This window comes from Crinia signifera, chromosome 7 (genome assembly GCF_055691185.1).
Source record: "Crinia signifera chromosome 7, ASM5569118v1, whole genome shotgun sequence".
Taxonomy (NCBI): Eukaryota; Metazoa; Chordata; class Amphibia; order Anura; family Myobatrachidae; genus Crinia; species Crinia signifera.
This window is the reverse complement of record NC_139223.1, coordinates 184,101,893-184,126,441: the sequence shown is the minus strand read 5'-3', so window position 1 is coordinate 184,126,441 and position 24,549 is coordinate 184,101,893. Positions and strand designations below refer to the sequence as shown.

Here is a 24,549-nt window from a genome sequence, read left to right as displayed (position 1 = left end):
ACCACACCCGAGTGGATGGTAGGGCATGAAATACCGCCTGTCAGGTGAAAAAACAGTGAAAAAACCCATGTCGACCTCGCGACCTGTCGACCCAAAGTCATGTTGACAGTTTCACCTGTACATTCCATATGTCGGTATTTTGACCTTGTCGGGATTTTAAATGTCGTATGTTAAATGTCGGGATTTAGACCTTGCCGGGATTTTGTCCTTGTCGGTATTATGACCCTGTCGGGATTTTGACCGTCGGGATTTTGACTGCATCCCGTCTTCTACATGCTGGATGAAAGTCTCCACTGCAGTTCCTGGTGACACAAAATAAGGGCCTAGCAAACAGCCTAGCAAACAGGTAAACGTTCCCCGCCACGTGGCCGAACGTCCCCCCCCACCACCACTGGAATCCCCTCGCTAGCATGCAAGGGGATATGTACGGTAACGCACCTCCTCACATGCGGTCGCACAACCGAAAAATAATTTGATGGTCACACAGCATCGATGATTTTTCTGCCGTTCGCTAATAAAAGTCAGTCTAGGCTGACTTTTATTATGCCCTCAGATCGCCAGAAAAAGGGGGCGGGAGCTGATATCATGTGATGTCATCCGCCCTCCCCGAGCAGGCATCGCCACTCCTGCATGTGCAGGGGAACAGCCAGCGTTTTTATGAGGACACCCATAAAACGTAGGGCTCCCGCCCCATTCCCTCCCCTTCTTGAGCGTTCGCTTCTGGGGTTTGCGCATGGGCATATGCGCGCATGCACAGACCACAAACATCAGGGAAGGGGCCAAATTCAGACCCGAATGAATGGGTATGACTCGGCCCCCCGTTACATGCATTATGCGCTTGATTTGTGGGAATACAATACAATAAAGTTGCAGTGGGCCAGGTCTGGACTGTCCAGCAGAAGACTAAGGGGGTTATTTTAGTCCATTCTTTCTGACAAAATCCTTCTTAGATGGACAAAACCATGTGCACTGCGGGTGGGGCAGATGTAACTTGTGCGTAGAGAGTTAGATTTGGGTGGGGTTTTTCTTCAAAGCCAGATATATATTGAAGTGTAAAATCATGCAGTCAGTATTTTCCCTGCACAGAAACAAAATAACTCACCCAAATCTAATTCTCTCTGCACATGTTACATCTGCCCCCCTGCAGTGCACATGGTTTTGTCCATCTAAGAAGGATTTTGTCAGAAAAAATGAACTAGAATAAACCCCTAAGTGCTTGCATTTATGGTCGAGAAAATCCAACACTATCCAGGACGTGGGGGCAGATGCATTGTTGTGAAGGAGAAGAGCATCACCAGCGCAAGTGTGCTTGGATAGAGCCGGGTAATGGCATCCAGCACTTGCAGCAGGCATTGATTGGTGTACCAGTCCTCGGTGACGGTGCACTGCTTCGCGAGTGGTACAATAGATACATGAAACGTTTAATCCCCCAAAACGGGAGCACTGCACTCACACCAACTTTTGTGGTGGCTTTGGGTTAAAAAAGTAGATCCAGGATTCCTTACCACTAATGGTCTCCCAGTTTGAGAGATAAACCTGTTGCGGCACCAAGTCACCCAAACTGTTGTTGAAGCTGATGCTGTACTTATGAGGTTATTCTGGTTTATTCGCAAAGGCTGCGAATTTCATAGCCTTGCCAGTCCACCAGATGCCGCTTCCACGCCACTGATTCTACCTTTATGAAGTTACTGTACAGTAGGTGTAATACTCAAACCACTGTAGCTGAGCAGATCTACGTAGTGTGTGCCTGCAGGGGCTTGGATATGTGGCTGCACAGTACATAATGTTTTCAACTGACTGTAACATATAATTTAATATTCAGATACAGCTGCAGTCGCAAACAGAATATACACTTGCCGGCAAAGCCGGCACCACCCACTCAGCAGTGGATGCAAAATAGGGAGCCGCCGGGCAGTAGAGGCGCTCTCCCTGCTCTGCATCCCTGCTTTTGTACCCTGTAGCAAGAGTCACTGAATCGTGAAGAGAAGCTCTCCGTCTACCCTCCCCTGTCAGCAGTGCAAACAAGCAGATGAACAGCCCACGTTCATCTGCCTGTTACTGCAGGGGGCTGCTGTCTTGTGCTGTACTGTAGTCATGCAGCAGCATCATTCCTCTAAGTGCCTGTGCAGCTAGGACTCCCATGAGCCTTTACATGACGGCAGACAGCCTGGTGACACGGGGCTCCGCAACTCTTTTCAGGGCTGTGGGCACGTTGGTGTCACCCAGCCTCCCGGTTGTCACAGGCTTGTCTCATGTGTACATATACCTGTTTTGACCCGTACACACTTGAAGTATGCCATGACCACCGGTATTAGTAGCCGCGGGGACCTGACATACACACTTGCCAATACTGGCGGAGGGTGGAAGCGACATTCTGCAGAATGGTCCTTGATAACTATGTGCTCCCTACAGCTACATATGTGTAACATATGTGCCAGACATACCCTGTACATGTAGGGTGGATTGGAAACTAAAAGTGTGTCCCTGGAAAAGTTTCTAGAAAGGTAGGTGGAACCAACACCAAAATAGGCGGTACTAGTGCATCACTACACTGGGGTGGGAGCCATTGGTTTCAATATGCTTGCAGCCTGATGGCCCCCAGCCCTTTAAGCTGCTGTGACAAACCACAAAAATCCAAATATCACCCCTCCTCCCCTCACTGAGGCCTTTATTCAGATCTGATCGCAGTACAAATTTGTTTGGAAAATGGGCAAAACCATGTGCACTGCAGGTGGGGCAGATGTAACATGTGCTGAGAGAGTTAGATTTGTGTGAGTTATTTTGTTTCTGTGCAGGGTAAAAACCTTTGATCAAGCAGACAAAGAACTCATTGTCATAATCCCCAAATATCACATATGTCCATTTTGCCTACCCTCCCGGAATGGCTGGGAAGATCCTATAAATTGGGTCTGCCTCCCGGCCACCGGGGAAGGTGGGCAAAGCCTCCTGCAATATCCCCTGGATGGGGGTCCGCAGAGACCCAATGACGCGAATCGCATCATCATGGCCCGACCCCCGCTGTGAAATGCCTGTAAAACTGACATTTCCCAGCAGGCGGTGTGGCCACAATAATGCTAACGTGCTGGCCACACCCCCAAACAATGTGTTAGCCCCACCTCCAGCTCCGCCGCCTCCCCCTCTGCTTCTTCTAGCTGGATGTCCTCTCCCAAAGAGAATAACCTAAAAGTAGGCAACCCTGCAAATATACAAACCCCTCCACCAGTGGAGCCCAAAAACAACCCAGAGAATGTTACACCCAAAGAAAAGTAATTGGATGACAGGCAGCTTTGTATGCGTGCATTCCGGAATTCTTCCCTACAAGGCCCAAAAGTGGATACACTACTTGAGAGATGTAAGTGCTTCTACTACTACTTTTGACCAAGCCATCTTTCTTATAAATTACCACCAGTCTTATTATTATCTCTTGCCCCCACAATGCCCATATATTTTATTGTTGTGACCTTTGACACAATACACCACACTGAGGACGTAATAAAATAATATGTACCACAAGCACATGCAGACTACTGACACCTGAATACACATTCATTAATCACAGTGAAGTAAATGTCACTTGTTATCAAATATCCACTATACACATATTAGTCACGCACTAGTGAGTATTGTACTACCTGACACACACACACACACACCTGAGATTGCGCCTAGATTATGTGTGATTTCTACAACAGCAAAGTGTACTGAAAACTTCAGAGATGTGTCATTTACAAACCACAAGACCCTGGAAGAAGTGGAAATAAAGGCCCATACACACTGGGCGACTTTGAGCTGAAAGTCGCTCAACACAGCATGTTTGAGCGGCTTTCAGCTCAAAGCCGCCCAGTGTGTATGCGCTCCCACATCATCGCCAGGAAAGCCGCTCATCTGCTGGTAATATCAGCAGATGAGCGGCTTTGAGGACGGACTATGCAAAGCCATCCTCCCCCCTCCGTCGGCGCCGGGCAGGAGGAAAGCCGCTCAGTGGGTATGGACCTTTAGTGGAAGGATAATATGAGTCAGGATCGATCTGATGATGTGAAATTGCAGAATGCAAGGTAAGGAGTGGAGATTTCAGTGTCAGGATTCAGGAGAGATGGTAACTCATGATTAGATTTATAAACCAGTAGGAATGGATAAAAAGACACTTTTAATAAATAAAGCAAAAAAAAATATTTTTTGTACACTTTCATTTATCATAAAAATTCCCCTTCCTCCGTTATTCAAGTCCCAGTCAATACTTAAGGGTTAACAAGACGGGGATGTGGGAGACTTGCCAACTTTTCCAGTGGTCCAGGCGCTCTACCCGATTATCAGGAGTCTCCCCGCCATTCTGGGAGGGTAGGGAAGTACTGTGTGCAACAACATCAATATGGATGTAGTGACTATAATATTTCTGTACAATATTCTATCCTTCTCAGAAGTGTTTTACCAATGACTGATAATAGATCATTTTGGGAGGTTTTAACCTTTTGCAATGTTTCTTTTTTGCAATTCAAACAGACTGGTTTTAATGTTTACATTTATTGTCAAAAAATTTTATTATTCAAAAATGGTCTAAATTGAAAGTTGAACGATGTTAATGTTCGTATTTTAAAGTGGATCTGCTACTAGCGCTAGGACTGTTGAGCCTGACTAGACATTGGTCTTGAAAGGCTTAAAAGGTTTTGATAGGAATAGGATCCTATTATCTCTGCACTGCTCTGTAGAAGTATATACTGGGACTGGGATAACAGATGAAGATGATTTTTTCCCTCGCTAGAGGTTACTATTCCCAACTGTAATTCACGTGGATGTTGAATAAAGCAAATGTTAAAAGAAAACAAAAATAGTTTTGACCATTGTTATGTCGATGTTTTGTAGCTGTCGTGTCGACCATAAGCACAGTCAATCTTTTATCTGTGGACCTATTCAATATCTAACTAGACACTGTGGGGTAAATTTACTAAAATGGGAGTTCTATTGAAGATGCGATGTTGCCAAAAGCCACCAATTAGATCCATCTTCTAGAAGGTGCTAAATAAACAAGAAGTCGATTCTGATTCGTTGCTACGGGCAACATCCCATCTTCAATAAAACTCCCATCTTTATAAATTTACCCATATTTATACATTAAATGGAACCTGGCCCCACTGTAGTTGAAGAGAATAGGCGATGCTACTTGTTTTCGGCATCGCACATCCACTGTTAAAATCACAGTTGTTTTATGATTATTAATTTCATACCTTACTGTCCAAGTGGGCATAGAGTGAGAATAATAGTGCCCGAAGCATGGCGAGCGCAGTGAGCCATGTGAGGGGAAGTGGTGCATTATATGGTGTCCATGGTGATATAGACACCAAAAACGTTGAAAAATTTGTGTCAACCTTTTGATTGTCGACCATGTCGACCTTAAGCTTGTGTCAACCTTCTGGCAATGTCGACCTATGATGTGTCAACCATTGACCATTGCAGGTGTTGACCTTGTGACTATCGACCTAGCCATTGTAGACCCACTATAGCATAACACAAGTCACGTCCTCGTTTTGGCATTATGGGGGATGGCTCTTTGGACTTCTGGCCATGCCCTCAGTCCCTGGGCCAGATGCATCAAGGTTCAAAAAAAGTGATAACGAACCAGCCATGCTGGAGCCTAAGCTCCTAACTGCCATGTCACAGACTGGGTTTGAAAAATGACAGGTAGGGCTGGTGGTTTTCTCAATCTTCCTTTTATCACTTTTTGAAGCTTGATACATCTGGCCCTCTATTGTGATACTGCACCTGTTTCTTAAATAAACATTTCTCTATCACCCATTAAAATAATAATGATAATAATAATAATAATAATAATAATAATAATAATGCAAGTTCATTTCTGCAGGCCATATTTATTTCCTGTTCCATGTCACTGTTCGTTATTTAGATCATGAACAGGATACCCTCAATTAACAGCACTACTTAATATTTATTGTTGTTATTCCTATATTTTATTTACTTCTGGCGCTACAAAGCTTCCATAGTACCCCTTAAATCAGCTGATTGTTACCCTATAAATGAATTGAAGTAAAATAACAGTAGAATATGACATCACAATTGACACACAAAAATTATTAAAACTTTATTTTAGTAGTCTTTAGGACATAGATAATGTATAATCTCACACAATTGCTGCTTCACATTGAAATATATAATGTGCATGTATAGATAATTAGATATAGATATATATTATATACACACACATTTCTTTTTGTTAGCTCATTGCCAACTATACATAAAAATGTTCTTATTAGTCTGTATTCAGTGCAAAAGTCCTGGCGGAGTTCAGTCTGAGTCGGATCCGTGGCCATGCTGTAAGAGGGGGAGAGAGAGGTTAAATCCTGTATACGGCATTAGCTTATCATTACTAATAATGCCTAATACATACTGAACAGGTGTTTGTACAATCTATGCAGTAGTGAGGTTTAGCATCGGTTGTGCCATGCTGTTTTCCTGTGTCCACATAATTATGCCTGTATATGTCTGATATGGGTATGGTATTACTCGCCGACGGTCGTTTCTCCAACATCTCAATCCGGACTGTCATAAGCCCGACAGGGGGGAGAGTGCATTAAAGCCCCTTGCGGGCATGACTGCTCTCCACCTACTGTATTCTATTCTCCCTCTATGGGGGTCATGGACCCCCACGAGGGAAAGTAGCGCGTGTAAGTCGGAATTCCGATGTTGGAGAAACGACCGTCGGAATCTCGATTGTCGGTGAGTCATCCGGCACCCATGTTATTTGATATATTTGGTTTAAATTGTTTTATGAGCCTATTTATTATTTTTTTTGCCTAGTAAAATAACATAAATTGGTATTTTTACACCCTTTTCACAATATTTTAGGGCTTTCGGTGCACATTATGTAAAAAGATCATCCATGCCCTAAAATCTACATCAGCCCCCCATGCTGTCTGCATTTCCCATATCTCTAATGGGAAATGTCATCAGCCCAGATTAACAAACGTCAATTGTAAAATCTCTTCAAACTGAGCACTTCTAAATTACAGACATCAAGATGATGTTGTTAGTAGTGGGTTCGGTCTGTGTTCCATACTCCAGACTATGTGATTTCCCTTGAACTCCCTAGAACCATACAATTTTTACATGAGATTTTGACTATACTATTTTGTCTATGCAATTTTCATTGAACTCCCCAGAACTATACAATTTTGACTATATTTACATGAAAGTTTGACTATGAGCAATTTTGATTACACTAGAACAGTAGACTGTGGAGGTGATTCTGTTTGGATTGGACAAAACCATAGAGAGTTCGATTTGGGCGATTTATTTTATTTCTTTGCAGGGTAAATATTGGCTGCTTTATTCTTACACTGCAATATAGATATTAGTTTGAACACACCCCACCCAAATGTAACTCTCTCTGCTCACAATTTTACAAACTACCCCCACCTGCAGTGCGGCATGGTTTTGTCCATTAAAGGAATTTGCTTTTGCAAACCAACCTGAATCACCCCCTGTATACAATATAGTCAAAATTGGCTTGACTGTACAGTCTATTTGTGCTTTTGATGACAATCCCAAGCTATATACACAATGTGCTATTTGTGCTAAGTTTTCCTCCAATTTGAAAATTGAAAGTACATATCGCACCACAAATCTTATTCTGGTCAGTTCGCAGCCGGCATTAAGTTTGCACAGGACCGATGTTTGGTGTATGCGCAGCCGCATTTGTGCACATGTGCATACGCCGGGTGCGCGCGACGGCGACGGATAGCCGCGCCCATGGGAACACCCAGAGTTTCGCGGTTGTTCCCATGTAAACGCTGTGCATTCTCATGGTAATTTGGCTGTGACGTGGGTGCCGGAGGCGGAAAGCTGACATCACCAGATGTCTGCTGCCCACCCACTTCCTCCCGAGGGTGCACGCAAATCTAAGTGTCCTGAGAGTCACTTCGATATACGCGTGCACGTTCCACATCATTCGATGGTTAGCGACCATCGAATGATGTTGGTGTTTACCCACAGGCTGCAAATTGATGTTCATGGTAAATATCCATTCGCAGGTCCTGCGTGCAAACACACGCTTCGAGGGAGGGCAGCATACCACCATTTGCAGGGCGGGTTCTGGTTGACTCACAAGGGTGTTAGCGAATCAACCAGAACAGGCAGAGCAGAGCCCAGAGACAGCCTCAGTGATCAGCCTGTCCGCCCAATAGAACGGGCTGCTGGCTTTCTGATTGTGCGGCCATTCCAGTACAACACAGTGTGATTCAGATGCATACACAGACTATAAAAACATAGGGCCACTGCATACTACAGTATATCGACACTATAGTTCCGCCTCTACCTGATTCAGCCCTTTACCAAGGCAAAGCAGTAAGTAATGCCGATGAGATGTATTAATAATATAGTGGGGGACACTTACTAAGATGGGACTTCTGTTTCAGATGGTATATTGCTATGGGCAACCAATCAGATTCTACCTATTATTTTTTTAGAGGTGCAAAATTAATAAGAAGTAGATTCTGATTGGTTGCCCATAGTAACATCCCATCTGAAATAGAACTCCCATTTTAGTAAATTTACCCCATTGTTTCTTCCGGCAATCCCTGTCAGAGCCACAGCCTAGTGCACCGATACCACTAATCCCCCCTGATGCCTAATCACACATCTACCCCTGTGTCCACCTCTGAATCAGGCCCTAGGTATAACCATAGAGTCAGACAACAGTGGAATCTTATAGGCAATAGCAGCTCCGGAGGTCAAAATTCAAATAGTGGAGCCACACTCACAGCCACCAAGTGCCATTCCCAATGGACTCACTGGCAGTTAGTGTGACTTCCCTATTCAAATTTTGAACTGTGCTGCAGCCGCACCTCTGGAGCCACTTCTGCATATAGGAGACGTATCCTTTACTAGCTTATATAATAATGCTCAAGAAAATTCTCTCTAAAGCATGTCTGACATGTTACGATTTCCCTTTTCATATGAAAAGGGTGTGGTATAGGGTTCGACAGTCGGGATCCCGACAGTCATTAGCCCGATGTTGGGATCCCGACTGGCCGGACCCAGACAGCATGCTGAGCGCAACTAAGCCCCTTGCGGGCTCGCTACGCGAGCCACCTACTCTATTCTCCCTCTATGGTGGTCGTGGACCCCCACGAGGGAAAATAGCTGTCGGTGTTTTGACAGTCGGGATCCCGACGTCAGGTAAATGTCTGTCAGGACCCTGTCCGGCACCCATATGAAAGTGCATACACCACGCTCTATGTCTAGTGACATTCTGTACTATGCAAAGGCGGATTTTCCACAAGGCAACCAAGCCGCCTGCATAGGGCGCAGCAGGTCCCAAGGGTCCCCTTAAAAGATATCCTGTAAGTCCAAAAAGTTCCCTGAGGAACATTGCGAGACTACCGCGTATGTCTGTACGTACCTACATACATACTTTCCACTTGCCCCTTTCTATCCCCTTTGCCTAAATATCATATTGCAGCCATATGACTGTCAGATTGATACTTTACATTGTAAATGACACATTTATACATATTGACACGTACATGCTTATGCCCATGGTGGTGTCCATGCTCATGCCCTTGGGGTCCATGCCCATGTCCATGCCCTTGGTGTCCATGCTCATGCCCTTGGTGTCCATGCTCATGCCCTTGGTGCTTGTGACCATGTTCATTTGGGTTACAGCCACTAGGGTATCCAGTTGGGTACTGAGGAGTGCCACCACCAATATATCCTGGCTGAACAGATCCAGGGTATCCTACACCTGGTTGAACAGATCCAGGGTATCCTACACCTGGTTGAACAGGGTATCCTGGATTTGTGCCATGGTGGTGGTGCTGCTGCCCGGGATAAGACCCTTGTTGTGGAGGATAACCTGGTTGCCCATATCCGGGTTGCCCATAAGGTGTTCCTGAAATACACAATGATATAATAATTAGGCCAAGCATTATGTGTGAGACATAAATTCTTACCCGCCCAGTACATCAAGAACAGTAATCTGACATCTGTATTTCCGTGACAAATTAAATGGGTTGATTAGGACTTAATGGGCTTGATTTAGAGTCGTGGGCAAGTCCACTCTGTATCTGCGCAATATTAGCAGCTGAGCATGCATCAGAGTGTACATACGCGACTGCGAGCAACAACGGGCATTTCCGATTCATACTCATCCCAGCCACAGCTCCATGTGTGGCTTAGTGGGGGTAGCTGGGCAGCAACTGGGATTTCTATTTCAAATGGGATGTTGCTATGGATAACCAATCAAATTTGGTACTTATATGTTAGTTGGACGCCCACTATAGTTAGTACGCTCATACCCCCACTATCCATAGAGTTGATTCTATATAGTGTGGCGAGCGCAGCGAGCCCTGACGCGTGGCGAGCCCCGTGAGGGTACGCGGAAAACTAAGCAAATAGCTTAGTGGGCGCCCAACTAACATATAAGTACCTCAGATTCTATCTATTATCTTCTAGAAGGTACTAAATAAATAAGTAGATTCTGATTGGTTGCCCATAGCAACATCCCATCTGCAATAGAACTCCCATCTTAGTAAATTTACCCCGGTGAGCACAGGCTCTTCAGAATTGTGCATCTGGATAAAAAGGTCTCAACACTCATGGTTGGACTTGTCCACAAGGATACAGTAGGGCCCTCAGTTTGTGGGAACATTACATTGATATCTTTAAGGTAGACATGTCCAAACTATGGCCCTCCAGCTGTTGTGAAACTATAAGTCCCATCATGCCTTGCCACAGCTTTGCTATTAAGAAATGCTAAAACTATGGCAAGGCATGCTGGGATGTGTAGTTCACTAGAGAGGTTGTGGTTGTCCGCATAGACTGCTACTACTGTCTTTGGAATCAGTTTTTTCCAGATTTTCTATATAATCTTTGTCACTCATTAGATTCTGGAGGTGCTCCCTGGGAATATTGTTACTAGTACAAATCAAGAAAAGAAGAAAAGAATTCCAAGTTCGGAGCACTCATTCAACTGATACTGTATCTAGTGTAATGAATCCTGTTGAGAGTATCCACCGACAAATTCAATGTTAAAATGTAACTTTTATTTATATTATTTAATATTGCTGAAAGCCAGCGAAGTATAGACAAACATATATAAGTGCAAATCATAGAAATAAAGTGATTAAAATATATTACACTGTGTTTGTGTTATATTCTATTCTGTTCTCCGTCTGTGTATGATACCACTGAAAATAGTGACCCAATATTATGCTGCTTTCAGACCGCAAAACTGGCTTTGACCAGGTATTTTAAAACGTTTCTAAAAACGGGTCTGCCAGCTAAAACCACTTTCACACCGCATGTTTTTAAACGGTATTTCAGTGCAGTTTTTGTTCCTTCACAACTCTGAACCCGTTTTAACCCATAGAAAACAGTGGATGAAAAAAAAGGGTCTGAAACGGGTAGGACCCTGCCTTATTACCGTTTAGAAATACCAGTTCAATAGAACCGGAAAATTTACTCTGCACCTTTCAGTTTTAAAACTGTAAAAAAACGGGTAAAAAGTGCGGTCTGAAAGTATTATCTGTTTTACATACAGGGTATCTTTATTACACAACGCTACGATATGGGCTAGTGTGTATTTAAATGTGTCCAAGTCCGATCTTTGAGCTTTATACTACAATGTGCTCCGGACTGAGTATGCTTACTATTAGGGACAAAAATGTGGCCAGCTTTGAATGATGTAAGGATTAAGAGCCCAGCTATAACAGTAATCCTGAAATGCGCGCTACCACACTATATGGTTAAAGCTGGTAGAAAGCTCTTGCTTACAAAATTCTATGCAACCCAGTCACAATGGAAATCAACTAATAACCCTCTGAGAAGGAACAGGATAAATCGGATAACACAAGAATCTCTAACAACAAAAGAAAAATAAGCTTTAGACCATTTACAACAACTAGAAAATGAGAGCAGTGAAGAATCTAGTACTAGTAGGTCTATATGCAGATCTGTTGTCCTCAAAACAATATATGCCCAGTGGTTCAAACCTTCATCAGTCTAATCTCGAAAGATCTTGATAAAATCTGTCAGAATAACAAATTAAAATCTTCAAAACCATCTAATCTGTGTAAAGAAGAACACAAAGCATTAAAAGAAATACAAACATGGGAAGATCTGTTGATAAAAGCATCTGATAAAGGTGGCAATATAGTGCTATGGGACAGAGAAGCTTATTGCATAGAAACTATGAGACAGCTTAATGACTCAAGTTGCTATAAAACTTTTACTCTTCAATCCAACAGAGAATTTAAAGTCACAGTATTTCAACATCACCCAGAGCCCACCAACAAGGAATTATTACAAAAACGGAATATCAATTTTTGGAAGTATCAGACCCGGTAGTGGTAACATTTTATATGCTCACAAAAATTCACAAGCACGAAACTAAGCCCCCAGGATGCCCAATAATATCTGGGATAAAGAATCTTACAGAACAGGTGAGCATTTTTTTTTATACACATCTCAGAAAGTTTGTTGTATCATTACCATCATACACACAAGATACAAGGGATGTGCTATGCAAACTAGATGAGATTAATGTGGAAGAAAGAATTATCCTCGTGACGTCGAGTCATTGTACACGAGCATAGCACATGAGAATGGGATCAGAGTGGTCGCATATTTTTTGCAAAAAGAAAAAGATACAGAATTCAATCAATTTCTGATCAAATTGCTAACATTTGTACTTACCAAAAACTATTTGGTCTTCAATGATAAATATTTCTTGCAGGTGAGGGGCACAGCTATGGGGGCAGCTTGTGCCCCCACCTATGCTAATATATATATATTGGGTGGTGGGAGGAGACAATGGTCTTTGAAGAAAAACATTATGAATACACCCAACACATTTTAGTCTGGATGAGATACATCGATGACTTATTTATCAAGTGGGATGGACAAGTTGATTACATTCATCAAGGTTCTGAATAAAAACAATCTTAATCTGAGATTTACGTATAAATTTAGTAAGGAAACGGTAACCTTTTTGGATTTGAAGATTAACAAAACAAATGATGGCAGGATTGTCACAGATTTACACAGAAAACATACAGCAACAGACGGACTACTGCACAAAATGAGTGCCCACTTTCCACCAGTTCTAAGAGGGATTCACAGAGGTGAATCTCTTCTGAATGGCAGGAAATACAACAGACAATACAAAAACACCCGAATATTCTTAAAACTGACCCTGATTTGGATGTAGCTTTGGGTCCAAGAATTCCCATAAATTGGAGGAGAGCCAATAATCTGAAAGATATATTGGTCAGAAGCCACTATGCCAAACCAAAATAAACTGACAAGAAGATCAGAGGATCTTACAAATGTGGAGGCTGCAAAGCTTGCAGCTATATGCAAAAGACCACTGAATTCCAGGACCATCTTGGATTATATTAATTGCAAAACAACAGGACTCATATACTGTTTGGTATGTTAGTGCATGTGTATGTGGGGATGACCACAAGACCGTTTAAACAAAGAGTATTAGAGCATGTTGGCTCGATCAGAAATAGCAGAGAAGGTCAAAGGAAATTCAAACAGCTAACTTCAGTGGCCTGACAAACATGAATCCAATCCCAAAAAACTTGCGAGCTTTTGGCTTGGAATGAATACATATGGGAATACGAGGGGATAATTTAACCCAATAACTTTTAAAGAAAGAAAGTTATTGGACATTTTTACTGGATTGCCTACAACCTAAAGGTCTTAATGACTACATAAATTATAATGTATTTCTGTCATAAAGACTTTAATTGAGGAATAGATTTGCCAATAACTCTAAAATATTATATATTCTCTTAAAAAAAATGTATGACGATAATAATACAAATAAACGCATGACCTAATTTAAAAGTATATGCTACCATCACAATTAGAATATAAATAATTTTTACATTATATTTATTTAGATTAAAATAAATGATTCACTAGCACTTTAACTTAAGACACTTTCTTCATTAACCATTTAAATATGGGTTTTATATTAGAGTTAACTATTTAATTGCACTATAATTTTGCACATTTTTTATTTAATATTGTCACTATACAGCACAATATAATTTCCCACAGATCAATAAAATGTATTATTAGCACAACCCAATTCACAATATAACAACAATTAATATTATTCATTTATACACTATATGCACCACGAGATAATCACTGATTAAGACATAATGGGTCAAGATATACTAATACTCAAATAACTATATACACAATAAATTAAAATGAATACATTTATAATTAAGGTAGTAGGATAAAAATCATGTTCAAATAAATGAGATCACAAATACATCAATGTTAGAGATATAAGAAACAGAATTAGTTAATATTACAGTTATCCAATCAATACTATTAAAATAACATCCAAAACAATATATAAAATATCTCTGATAGAAATAAGCAGACTGGTTGGCAGAAGTGTCAATCAAACAAAACGGAAGCGGCGGTCCCTTCTCTGCTATAAAACTTCCTTTAACCCAGCAGCCGGGTTTGCCTTAGAAAAAGCCGACGCGAAATGCGCATTGGCATACAGCTCACTCCACGATCTAAGGAGTGATGCTGTTTCTTGTCTGTCTCTGATTTTAAAAATTATAAATTGCACTGTGTTATGTGGGGGATTACCCTAATAATATGTATATTGTGGTACAACATTCTGCCCCGTTATTTAATAGCCATTACATTGAGATTGTTTCCACTGCATGTGTAACCAATATTGTTTCCACTGCATGTGTAACCAATATTAAATTGCATGGTGTGTACACAATACCAATCTAAAGGTGCAACTAATAGCACAACCTCCTATTACTATAGCATGAATAAAATGTGTTAAAATAGGTACAAGTGTGATATATGTTCATTTGCAGGATTACAGTGCGGCGTGTCCCCCTAAATAGCGCAATGACACCTATGAACTGCAATGATAAATATCTGATGCACGTTACAATAAATATCTAAATAAATACTTATATAACTGAAATACGATAAAAGTGCATCAGTACATCACAGTGTGCCCATTAGTGCATCATATTTTCTGCCGACCGGAGCAAGCAACTTACTTTGAGATTGGTTCCACGGCATGTTAAAATTGCATGGTGTGTACACAACACTAGTTTAAAGGTGCTACCAATAGCAAAACCTTCAATTACTACAGTAATGTCCAAATGTGTCTAAATAGGCACAAGTGTGATACATTTCCAATTGCAGGAATTAAGTGCAGCGTATCCCGCCCAATAGCGCATTACATGCGTATGAACTGTAATGATAATTATTTGATGCATGGTACAGCCAATTTCTATATAACCTAGACAAGATAATAGTGCAGCAGCGCACTACAGCGCGCTCAATAGTGCACACTTGTCTGCAATATATACTGACATACAATACCTATATTTAGGTAAGTAGTGTTGCACTGGGTGCCGGACGGGTACCGACAGTTGGGATCCCGACATGCATTTACCCGATGTCGGCATCCCTACTGTCAAAACACAGACAGTCGGGTTCCCGATGGCCACCTGCTATTTTCCCTCGTCCACGACCCCCATAGAGGGAGAATAGAATAGGTGGTTCGCGTAGCGAGCCACCATGCCCGCAAGGGGCTTAGTTGCGCTCACCATGCTGTCTGGGTCCGGCCAGTCGGGATCCCGACGTCGGGCTAATGACTGTCAGGATCCGGAATGTCGGACCCCTGTACCACACCCGTTGCACTAACTATTTCATTATAAATGAGATATGTATACCCTGATTCTTGAGAACATATATTGAAAAGCTATTAAAGCTAGGATATTAACCATATAGTGTGGTAGTGCGGTGTAGCGCGCATTTCAGGATTACTGTGATAGCTGGGCTCTCAATGCCTACATTATTCAAAGCTGGGCACATTTTTGTCCCTAATAGTAAGCATACTCAGCAGTGGCGTAACTACATTTTGGGCGCCCCCCCCCGCCCAGCCACTCACCCGCCACTCCCCCAGGTAGCCGTCAATGCAGGTGGGGGGGGACGGACGCTGCGGGGGACACAGAGGCGGCAATTACTTACAGCTGAGCCGGGCAGGGGGAGCCGGGAGCTGTCACTGTCAGTACGGAAGGAAAAAAAAAGCCCATACAATGAATGGGCAGCCTGTGATTGGCTGAGCGCTCTCTCAGCCAATCACAGGCTGCCCATTCATTGTATGGGCTTTTTTTTTTCTTCTTCAGTACAGACAGCTCCCGGCTCCCCCTGCCCGGCTCAGCTGTAAGTTATTGCCGCAGCTGTGTCCCCCGCAGCATCCGTCCCCCCAGCCGCCTCGCAGCGTCCTCCCCACCTGCACAGGTAAAGACTGGGGATGGTGCGGCGGGGTGTAACGTAACTGTAGCACTGCAGCCCCCGGCGCCCGCACATGCATAGCACCCCCCCGCGGTCGCGGGGGCTGCGGTGCTATAGTTACGCCCCTGATACTCAGTCCGGAGCACATTGTAGTATAAAGCTCAAAGATCGGACTCGGACACATTTAAATACACACTAGCCCATATCATAAAGTAATAGATCTGTTAGTCCTGGCTACTCTTGACAAAATCAGTACAACACACTTAACCCTATATCTGTGCTAGACTACGCCAGAACCTATTAAAGTACAATTAAGCATCTTTAACAGCTGGCAGGGAATCAGAGTATATATTAAAAATCTGGCTGAAATACACAGTTCAATTCCTGCAAAATTTGCAGCCTACTAGCTGAAACACTAGATTTGAGTGATTCATAGCAAATCACACTCAACATAAAGCAGTGGACAGTGAGAATTACATTGTTACTTTATTGTGGCTACATTGTATTGTAGTGTTCTCATATTAAATACAAAGCAACACTGTTTTGACTATCTAGTATATCAATCTGTAATCATAAGACTGATACGAGTAAAAATAAAACAACAGTAACACTATTCGTTGGGTAATAAAGATACTAAAACAGATAATACTATAATATTGGGTCACTATTTTCAGTGGTATCATACACTGACACGGATGGAGGACAGAATAGAATATAACACAAACACAATGTAATATATTTTAATCACTTTATTTCTATGATTTGCACTTTTATAGGTTTGTCTAAACTTCGCTGGCTTTCAGCAATACAAAATAATATAAATAAAAGTTACATTTTAACATTGAATTTGTCGGTGGATACTCTCAACAGGATTCATTACACTAGATATCAGTTGAATGAGTGCCCCGAATTGGGAATTCTTTTCTTGATGTGTAGTTTCACAACACAACAGCTGGAGGGTCATAGTTCGGACAGGCCTGCTTTAGGGGTTAGTCAAGCCTCTGTGGCCACTGGCCAAACCAACTCTGATTATCCACACCCGTAAACAAGTTCACCTATCACTGCATTCCCTGGTGGGCCCTTCATGTCCCAGTCCGACATGGTCTACACCAAGGATGGTGACGCTACAAGTCCATACTGACGACAGACATTTAAACAGAATAATGGGGTGGGGCATAGATGACGGCTCTGAATACAGGAGGTACATTTATTACTCATGAGAGCAGTAGGCAAATCCATGGATGTTTGCAACATATGCAGGAGATCAGAGAGCCGGGCTGGGCCCAGGTACTTTCAGGGGGAAATGACTAATTGCGGGAGGCGTGGCCATGTACTTCAAGCACCTCCCTGGCCACACTGCAGCCCAGCACACAGCAGCATGTGTTATGTTGAGAAGAGCTGCAGCAGCTGATGATGATGCCAGATAACGGGGGCCTCCCTGGGCCCCTCCATCAGGCCCAGGTAATTAGTACCCCCTCTAGTCACCACTGAACATATGTACTGAAGTGATAAGACTCACCTTGATTGGGGTTCCACATGGCTGCGTGTCTGGAAAATAAATAACACCACATGTAATCAATTGATTGATCATTAAAATAATTAACTCTATGTCTATCTGCCAAAGCATCGGTAGGGATTACTGTATTCATTCATACCGCCCCAGTTTTAATTTGTTCGTTATGAATTGCTTCATCACTCGCGGCAAGTTAGAATGTTAATTATCGGGGCCTGCCTGGTCCCAGATAATTACACATGATAAATGTGCCCCCAAGGCTTAATCTATATCTCCCTTTGGGACAGATGTACTAAGCTTGAGAAGTGATAAAATGGAGATTGATGAACCACCAGCCAATCAGATCTTAACGGTCATATCATAGATGGTGTTTGAAAAATTACAGTTAAGCCCCGTACACACGGTGAGATATTGGCTAATGGCCAATTTTGACTAAGCAATTTTGAGTAGATGCACAAGAGATTTTGGCTAACCTCCTAGGAGATTTTGACTGCCAAAATCTCACTGTGTGTAAACCCCTGTCAAAGCTGATTGGTTGGTGGTTTATCACTCTCAAGCTTAGTACATCTCGCCCTTTATCTGTTGGGACGTACAAAGGCAAACATTATATGAATTCAGCTTAACACCAACTCAAAACAAAGCAAAAGTAAAAACCAAAATAGGCATGTGTGCCTAAGCATAAAAGAAAGTCCAGGCTTACTTTTATGTGCAAATAGAGGAAACCTCATTTGCTGGTGAGCGAGCGGATGTGTATATGTACACATTCGCTCGCATCGTCTTACGGGGATATGTCAGCAGGGTGGGGGGGGGTGCGTTCGACCTGCTTGTTAGGCAGCGAATATACACGGATTAGCGAGTTCAACATGTATACCTGTCTCAGAGCCATCCTTAAATTCTGTGATAGACGCAGGGGTGCCCCCTGCCAGTGACGTAAGTTCACACCAGGGGGGCGCGGAGGTGAAATAACAATGGTGCCCCTTCTTCCTTCAACACCAACACCCCTGCAGCCGGGCCAAATTAACCCGCCCCGGCACGTCTGTTAGCCCCTCTTCCGGTGTTCCCTCTAAGCTGTATGCGCACAGACATTACAACAGAGTGCACAAAGCAGCAGTGGTCCCCTTTTTGCAGTTGTAAACTCAATACCCATTAACTACATTATGTGCTGTGTTTTGAATGTTTAATATAATTTTGAAGTAAAGTTAACACAAATGCTGAACGTCATTTTCCAGTTATATATGTGTGACGCACAAAAATTTTAATTTCCTTCCAAAGTTGCACAGCCAAAATCTTTTGCTGCACACAGCCTTCGTAAAATTAAACAGAACGTTGCCCTCTTCCAGTCTCAACCTGAGCAGCAGCAGCGCGGGTGAAGGAGCTGGGGTTGCTCAAGTGGGAGACGGGCACGAACAGTAAGTAGGACTTTCTCGGTCAGTGCCCCCGCCTCCTGACTTCTGAGTCCTTCTGCTCGATCAACTCCTACCGCACCGCCGCTGCTCCACGTCCTGATGTTGCTGCAGAGCTTCTGATGTAAGTGACTAGGGCACCGAAAGGCAATGGAGACGGTTGTGTGCCCCCTTAAGTTCAAACACCTGGCGGCAACCGGCTCAGTTGTCTCTGGTACTTCCACCACTGCCCCCTGCTCTCCATTAAATGCAAGATGATCCCCAAAATTATTCAATCTTCCGACCATTGCATTAGAGTATGCCCAAATGACTTTAGGTCATTCAAGTTTTGTATCTCTTATATATTTGGCTACATCTGTCACTCAAAGTGTGTGAGTGTGTGTATAACGCTGGGTGGAGCCTCTGACTCACATGACAGTGCCAGACACCCTCTGCCTCCCCATGTTGCCCAGCACTGCTACTCCACAGTCACCAGGTGAGCGCCCCCCGCCACAACCCCCCCCCCTCCCGTGATTCACGGCAAACCCCCACCCCCCCCCCCCGCGACCCCCCTCCCGTGATTCGCGGCAAAACCCCACCCCCCCCCCCGCGACCCCCTCCCGCGATTCGCAGCAAAAAGAACCCCCACGCGACCCCCCCTTGTGCGATTCGCAGCACCCCACCCCTCCCGCGATTCGCGGCACCCCCAGGATTAAATGGCACATGCAAAACACTGAAATGGCTATGGTAGACAATGAAAAAGGTTAACAGGAGTTTTTGAAGATTTATTTTGCATTTTTTTTATGTTTTCATATTCATTGTCATGTGTCGACATGGACACCAATGAAGTGCCACACTTATGTCAACATTTACATGTGTTGACCTTTCTGTGTTGATTTTTTCTTGTGGCGATTCGCATCACACCCCCACCCCTACCGCGATTCGCGGGCACCCAAGTTGCAATACAGGGCATCTTTCATACAATTCTAACCTTATTTCTCATATACAAAAGTTCACAAATTAAGGGGGCGCAGCCCCTTACGACGGTGTGAAGAGTCACCTAGTTCTATATATGTGCTTTATCCCGACGTTGTAAAGGTGTAATATATGTGACCGTGGATTTCCGTGACCTTTATATACATTCATCTGCTTCCCCGCAACAGTTAGCACATTGTTGTTCCAGTAACTGATTGTGTCACGGCGGCTTTTAAACAGAACAAAGATTAGGGCAAACTGCGAGACTTAACTGTACAACAGCTCTGCTCTGGCCACCCAAATGGTTGGCAATACCACAAACTCATGCAAATGTGTCTGGCAGGCGGCGGCATTAAAGCAGGTGCTGTAATCTAGGACTTAACAGTAATGTTTGTGTAAATAATTGAAGGAAATAAACATGTTAAGCATTAAGGAGTTTTACATGGAGTTATTAGATCTCAGCAGCTTGGCACATGTACAAATGAAGTACTGCATGCAGTGTACCACACAAGGCAATTATGCAAATGTTGTGCAGCAAACCCATCCACTCTGTGGGCTCAATTCATGTTTATGAAGCTAGGTACACACTATACAATTATCTGGGGGCATGCTCGTGAAGTCCCGACCACTTTTTGGCATTCCTGTGAAGCCACGCCCCTTTCTGGACACGCCATGCAGCCGTCCCAGTATCTGGGACCTACAAGTTGGGGAGGTACTGTATGGATAAAGTATGTCGACCTTTTTATGCACCGACGATAGCCATGTCAACTATATGTTTGTGCCAGCCTTTTAAGCATGTCGACCATATGGTGTCAACCTATTAATTATAGACCTAGACATTGTCTATCATCCATCCAGATAGTAGCCTGCAGCCCCAAGCGGCTGTGGAACTATATATCCCATCATACCCTTCCACAGTTTAATATTGAGGAGTGCTAAAACTATGGTAGGGCATGCTGGAATATGTGGTTCCCCAGCAGCTGGAGGGCTGCAGGTACTGTAGAATACCATTGCTGTATATTATCACCAGATCACAGTTCAGTTCTTACCCTTACCTACTTTTCCAACTTCCATACCTTTTTTTTTGTGTATGACTATGCATTGCCAAACCTGTTTAATCAAAGACCAATCCACGCCCACGGAATGTATACAGTATGTATATGCAACATATGTATAGGACTGTCCCAAAATAGGTGACAGTCCTGGGACAGTTGGGAGGTTTGCTTCATCTACCTACAGCATAGTTGCCTACCCTCCTGCATTTTGTAAATATAGCAATTTCCCCGAAGCATCCAGCAATCTCCCGGGATTCACATAAACCATATTTTGCAGGGTATGGGTAAAAACCGGATCAGGACAAAACCCCCGGACCGCCGGACCAGACATCAAACTCTGCATTTTGGAGCTTGTATCGTCCGGTCCGGGGGGGTGTCCTGTCCGGGGGTGTCCTGTCTGGGGGTTCTGCCTGTGACACCTGTTACCAGGTAGAGGAGGAGGGGTAGAATAAAGCCTCCCTGTATGGTCCGGGCATGTAGCAAAAACCGGACGGCCCGGACCACACGGGGAGGCTGTAATCTCCCCTCCCCCATGTCCCTGGTGATAGCTATCACAGGCATCCCCCCGGACAAGACACCCCCCGAACAGGACAACCCCCGGACGGGACCCTACAAGCTCCGGACTGCAGATTTTGATGTCCTGTCCAACGGTCCGGAATCTAGTCCGGTCCGCTTTTTACATAGTCCCTATTTTGAAGCGGTTACATTTTTTGGGGGAAAATAAATGTCAGAGATATATATATTCAAATGGAATCATCAGCGTCATGTCCCTGCATTGGTTATAAGGCACAATGGGCAGATGTATTAAGCCTGGTAAAGGGATAAAATGGTGATAAATGGCTAGGGATAAAGCACCAGACAATCTACTCGTAACTGTCATTTTTCAAACACAGCTAATTGGCTGGAGCTTTATCACTGTACCAGGCTTAATATATCTGCCTCAATGATGAATCCCTGCTTCAGGGAGATGGGCAGGATTCGGGGGGAGGTGGCGGCGACCGACGGAGACTGGCGGTGAGGCCCGACTGGGAGCTCCGAACAGGGGGCGCGGACGTCTCGTGCGCATGCGCCCACTTCCGGTGGCAGATGGTGGAAGCTAGCGGCTCGAATGAGCCCGGCTCCATCTAAGTCATTGTATGACACCTTTCAGATGTTGCCGTAGACCATACTTGCCGACTTCTTAGCTGGGCTTTGCGGGAGAGAGGGGGCGTGGGAGCACTCAATTGTAATTTGGATAGCTCCGCCCATGGCCCCACCCCATTTACGGCATGTAAATGGGGCGGGGCCATGGGCGGAGCTATCCAAAGTACATTTCAGATAGTACTTCAGAAAGTTAGCGCTACGTACATTTTTCAAAGTTGAAATCCTTGTTTCCTCCCTCTCTCCCTCCCTCCACGCTGCTGCTGCTGCTGCTGCTTTATAAAAATAATTGTTCCTCTCCTCCTGCACCCTCATTACTGCTTCATAAAAATGTTATAAGGCAGTGGGGAGGGGAACAATTTTTACGAAGCAGCGGCAGTGTGGGTGTCTGTATTGAGTGGGGCGGGGGTTTGAGATACAGCCTGATTCAGTAAACAGCGCAGCGGGGAGCAGTGGGAGAGAAGCAGGAGGGAAGTGCCGAAGCAGCCAGCCGCTATCTTACTGTCATCTGCGGCGCTGCCGGCCTGCCCTCTGCTGCTCCTGAGTCCTGTAGCCTCCTCTCCTCGGGCGGGATGCTATATAGCAGAAATGCGGTAAAAACCCCGTTTTCGGGGTTTCTACCGCATTTCTATATGCTATATGGCGCCTCCGCAGTGTCAGCGCTGCGGAGGTAATCGCCAACTAAAGCTGGCGAATCCCTGCAGAAGCCTATGGGCTTCTTACCGCAGCGCTGTTTGAGGGATCCGTCACGGATCCCTCCCAGCGTGCCCTGCGGCCGGCGCCGGGGTCTGCGCATGCGCAGATGGACTCCCGGGTCACAGACCCGGAAGTCCAGTGCCGGCACCGCATCGCAAGGGACAGCTCTTACCGCAAGAGCTGTCCCTTGCATGAATAACGGCATATGTTATAGCATATGCCGTTATTAAAAATGCGATGTCCGGCGAAGGGGGGCCGCGGATGTTATAACATCCCGCCCCTCCTCTGCTGCTCGCTGATGATCCCGCGGCTGCCCCATGCTCTGTGCTGCTGCTGCCGGCTTGCCGCTATGATGGTGACTGACTACATCCGGTCCCCGGCTGTCATTTAATAGGACAGCCGCACAGAGGGTACCGTCGGCGCTGCGCTTGCCGCTTTGTGACTTGCGCATGGCAGTCACTGATTTTTTTGCCAGGTAGGCTAAAATCCGGGAGGATCAAGTACATTAGCGGGAGACCGGGAGAAAGAATCAAAAAGCGGGATACTCCCGCGAAATGCGGGAGGGTCGGCAACCCTGCCGTAGACGTGTCACCTTCACAGTCTCTCTGACATTCTTTCTTTCCCAAAAGTACAGTAGGAAAGCAAGTATGACGCATGGCCGCATGTACATGGCTATTATCAGCAAGAGGCTTTGCAGAATTATTTTCTGCCTCTGCAATAACAGAAATGTTCTGAAATATGTTTCCGCAATCTCCAGGAATTTGGAAGCGGTTCCCTCTGGATAAGGACGGAGGCTACTGCATACCCATAACTGACACACAAGACAAAGCAATGTATTCTTCACATACCTCTTACGGGAGACCTGATGCGATTACTTCAGTAGCAAACTTGCTGCTTTTATTCTACAGTGCTGGTAGACTGAGATGGGACATACCTGTAGGACTTGGGGCGGGACACAGAACAGGTTCTATGGGTAATCTGAGTCACCTAACAAAGTGTAACTGGACACTCCTCCTAGTCACGGACGATACTTCCACATGAACGGTAACACAGGACAGCAAAACAGATGGACTAACATGTAACCTGACATCACATCATATGGCAGGTATTCAATGCTGTTTGCGAGTGGTGACAGCGATCAGAGCTTCCTGCTCGCTGTCACCACTCACCCTAACAGCATTTAACACAGCCTCCGCATCCGCCAATTCCCCCTCGCTCCGTTTTCTGAGCGAGGGGGAATTGGCGGATGCGGCTCCAGAAGCAGCGAGACCCGCGGCTAAAAACTGCGAGGGTCTCGCTGTTTTGGGGAATCCTCGCCGTCCTGTGACAAGGATTTCCCCAGAACGTTGAATAGAGCGAGCGGCCGGCGCGGGGGTTAAACAGCGAGGATCGCTGATTTTCAGCAATCCTCGCTGTTTAACCCCCTCGCCGGCCGCTCGCTGCGGCATTGAATACCCATGAATTCAGTAGA

General features: G+C 44.5%; 1 long non-coding RNA gene across 2 annotated transcripts; it reads right to left on the bottom strand.

Annotated features, from left to right (window-relative positions):
• Nucleotides 1–6,113: 6,113 nt before the first annotated feature.
• LOC146019651 (uncharacterized) lies at nucleotides 6,114–24,222 on the bottom strand. 2 transcript variants are annotated; one of them, XR_014450637.1, is made up of 4 exons: nucleotides 23,927–24,222; nucleotides 17,837–17,865; nucleotides 9,537–9,901; nucleotides 6,114–6,324 (listed from the first exon to the last, which is right to left on the bottom strand). It is a non-coding gene; the product is annotated as an uncharacterized LOC146019651 (long non-coding RNA). The 2 variants fall into 2 exon arrangements; XR_014450636.1 differs by lacking the exon at nucleotides 23,927–24,222 and having other exon boundaries at nucleotides 17,837–19,691.
• Nucleotides 24,223–24,549: the final 327 nt, after the last annotated feature.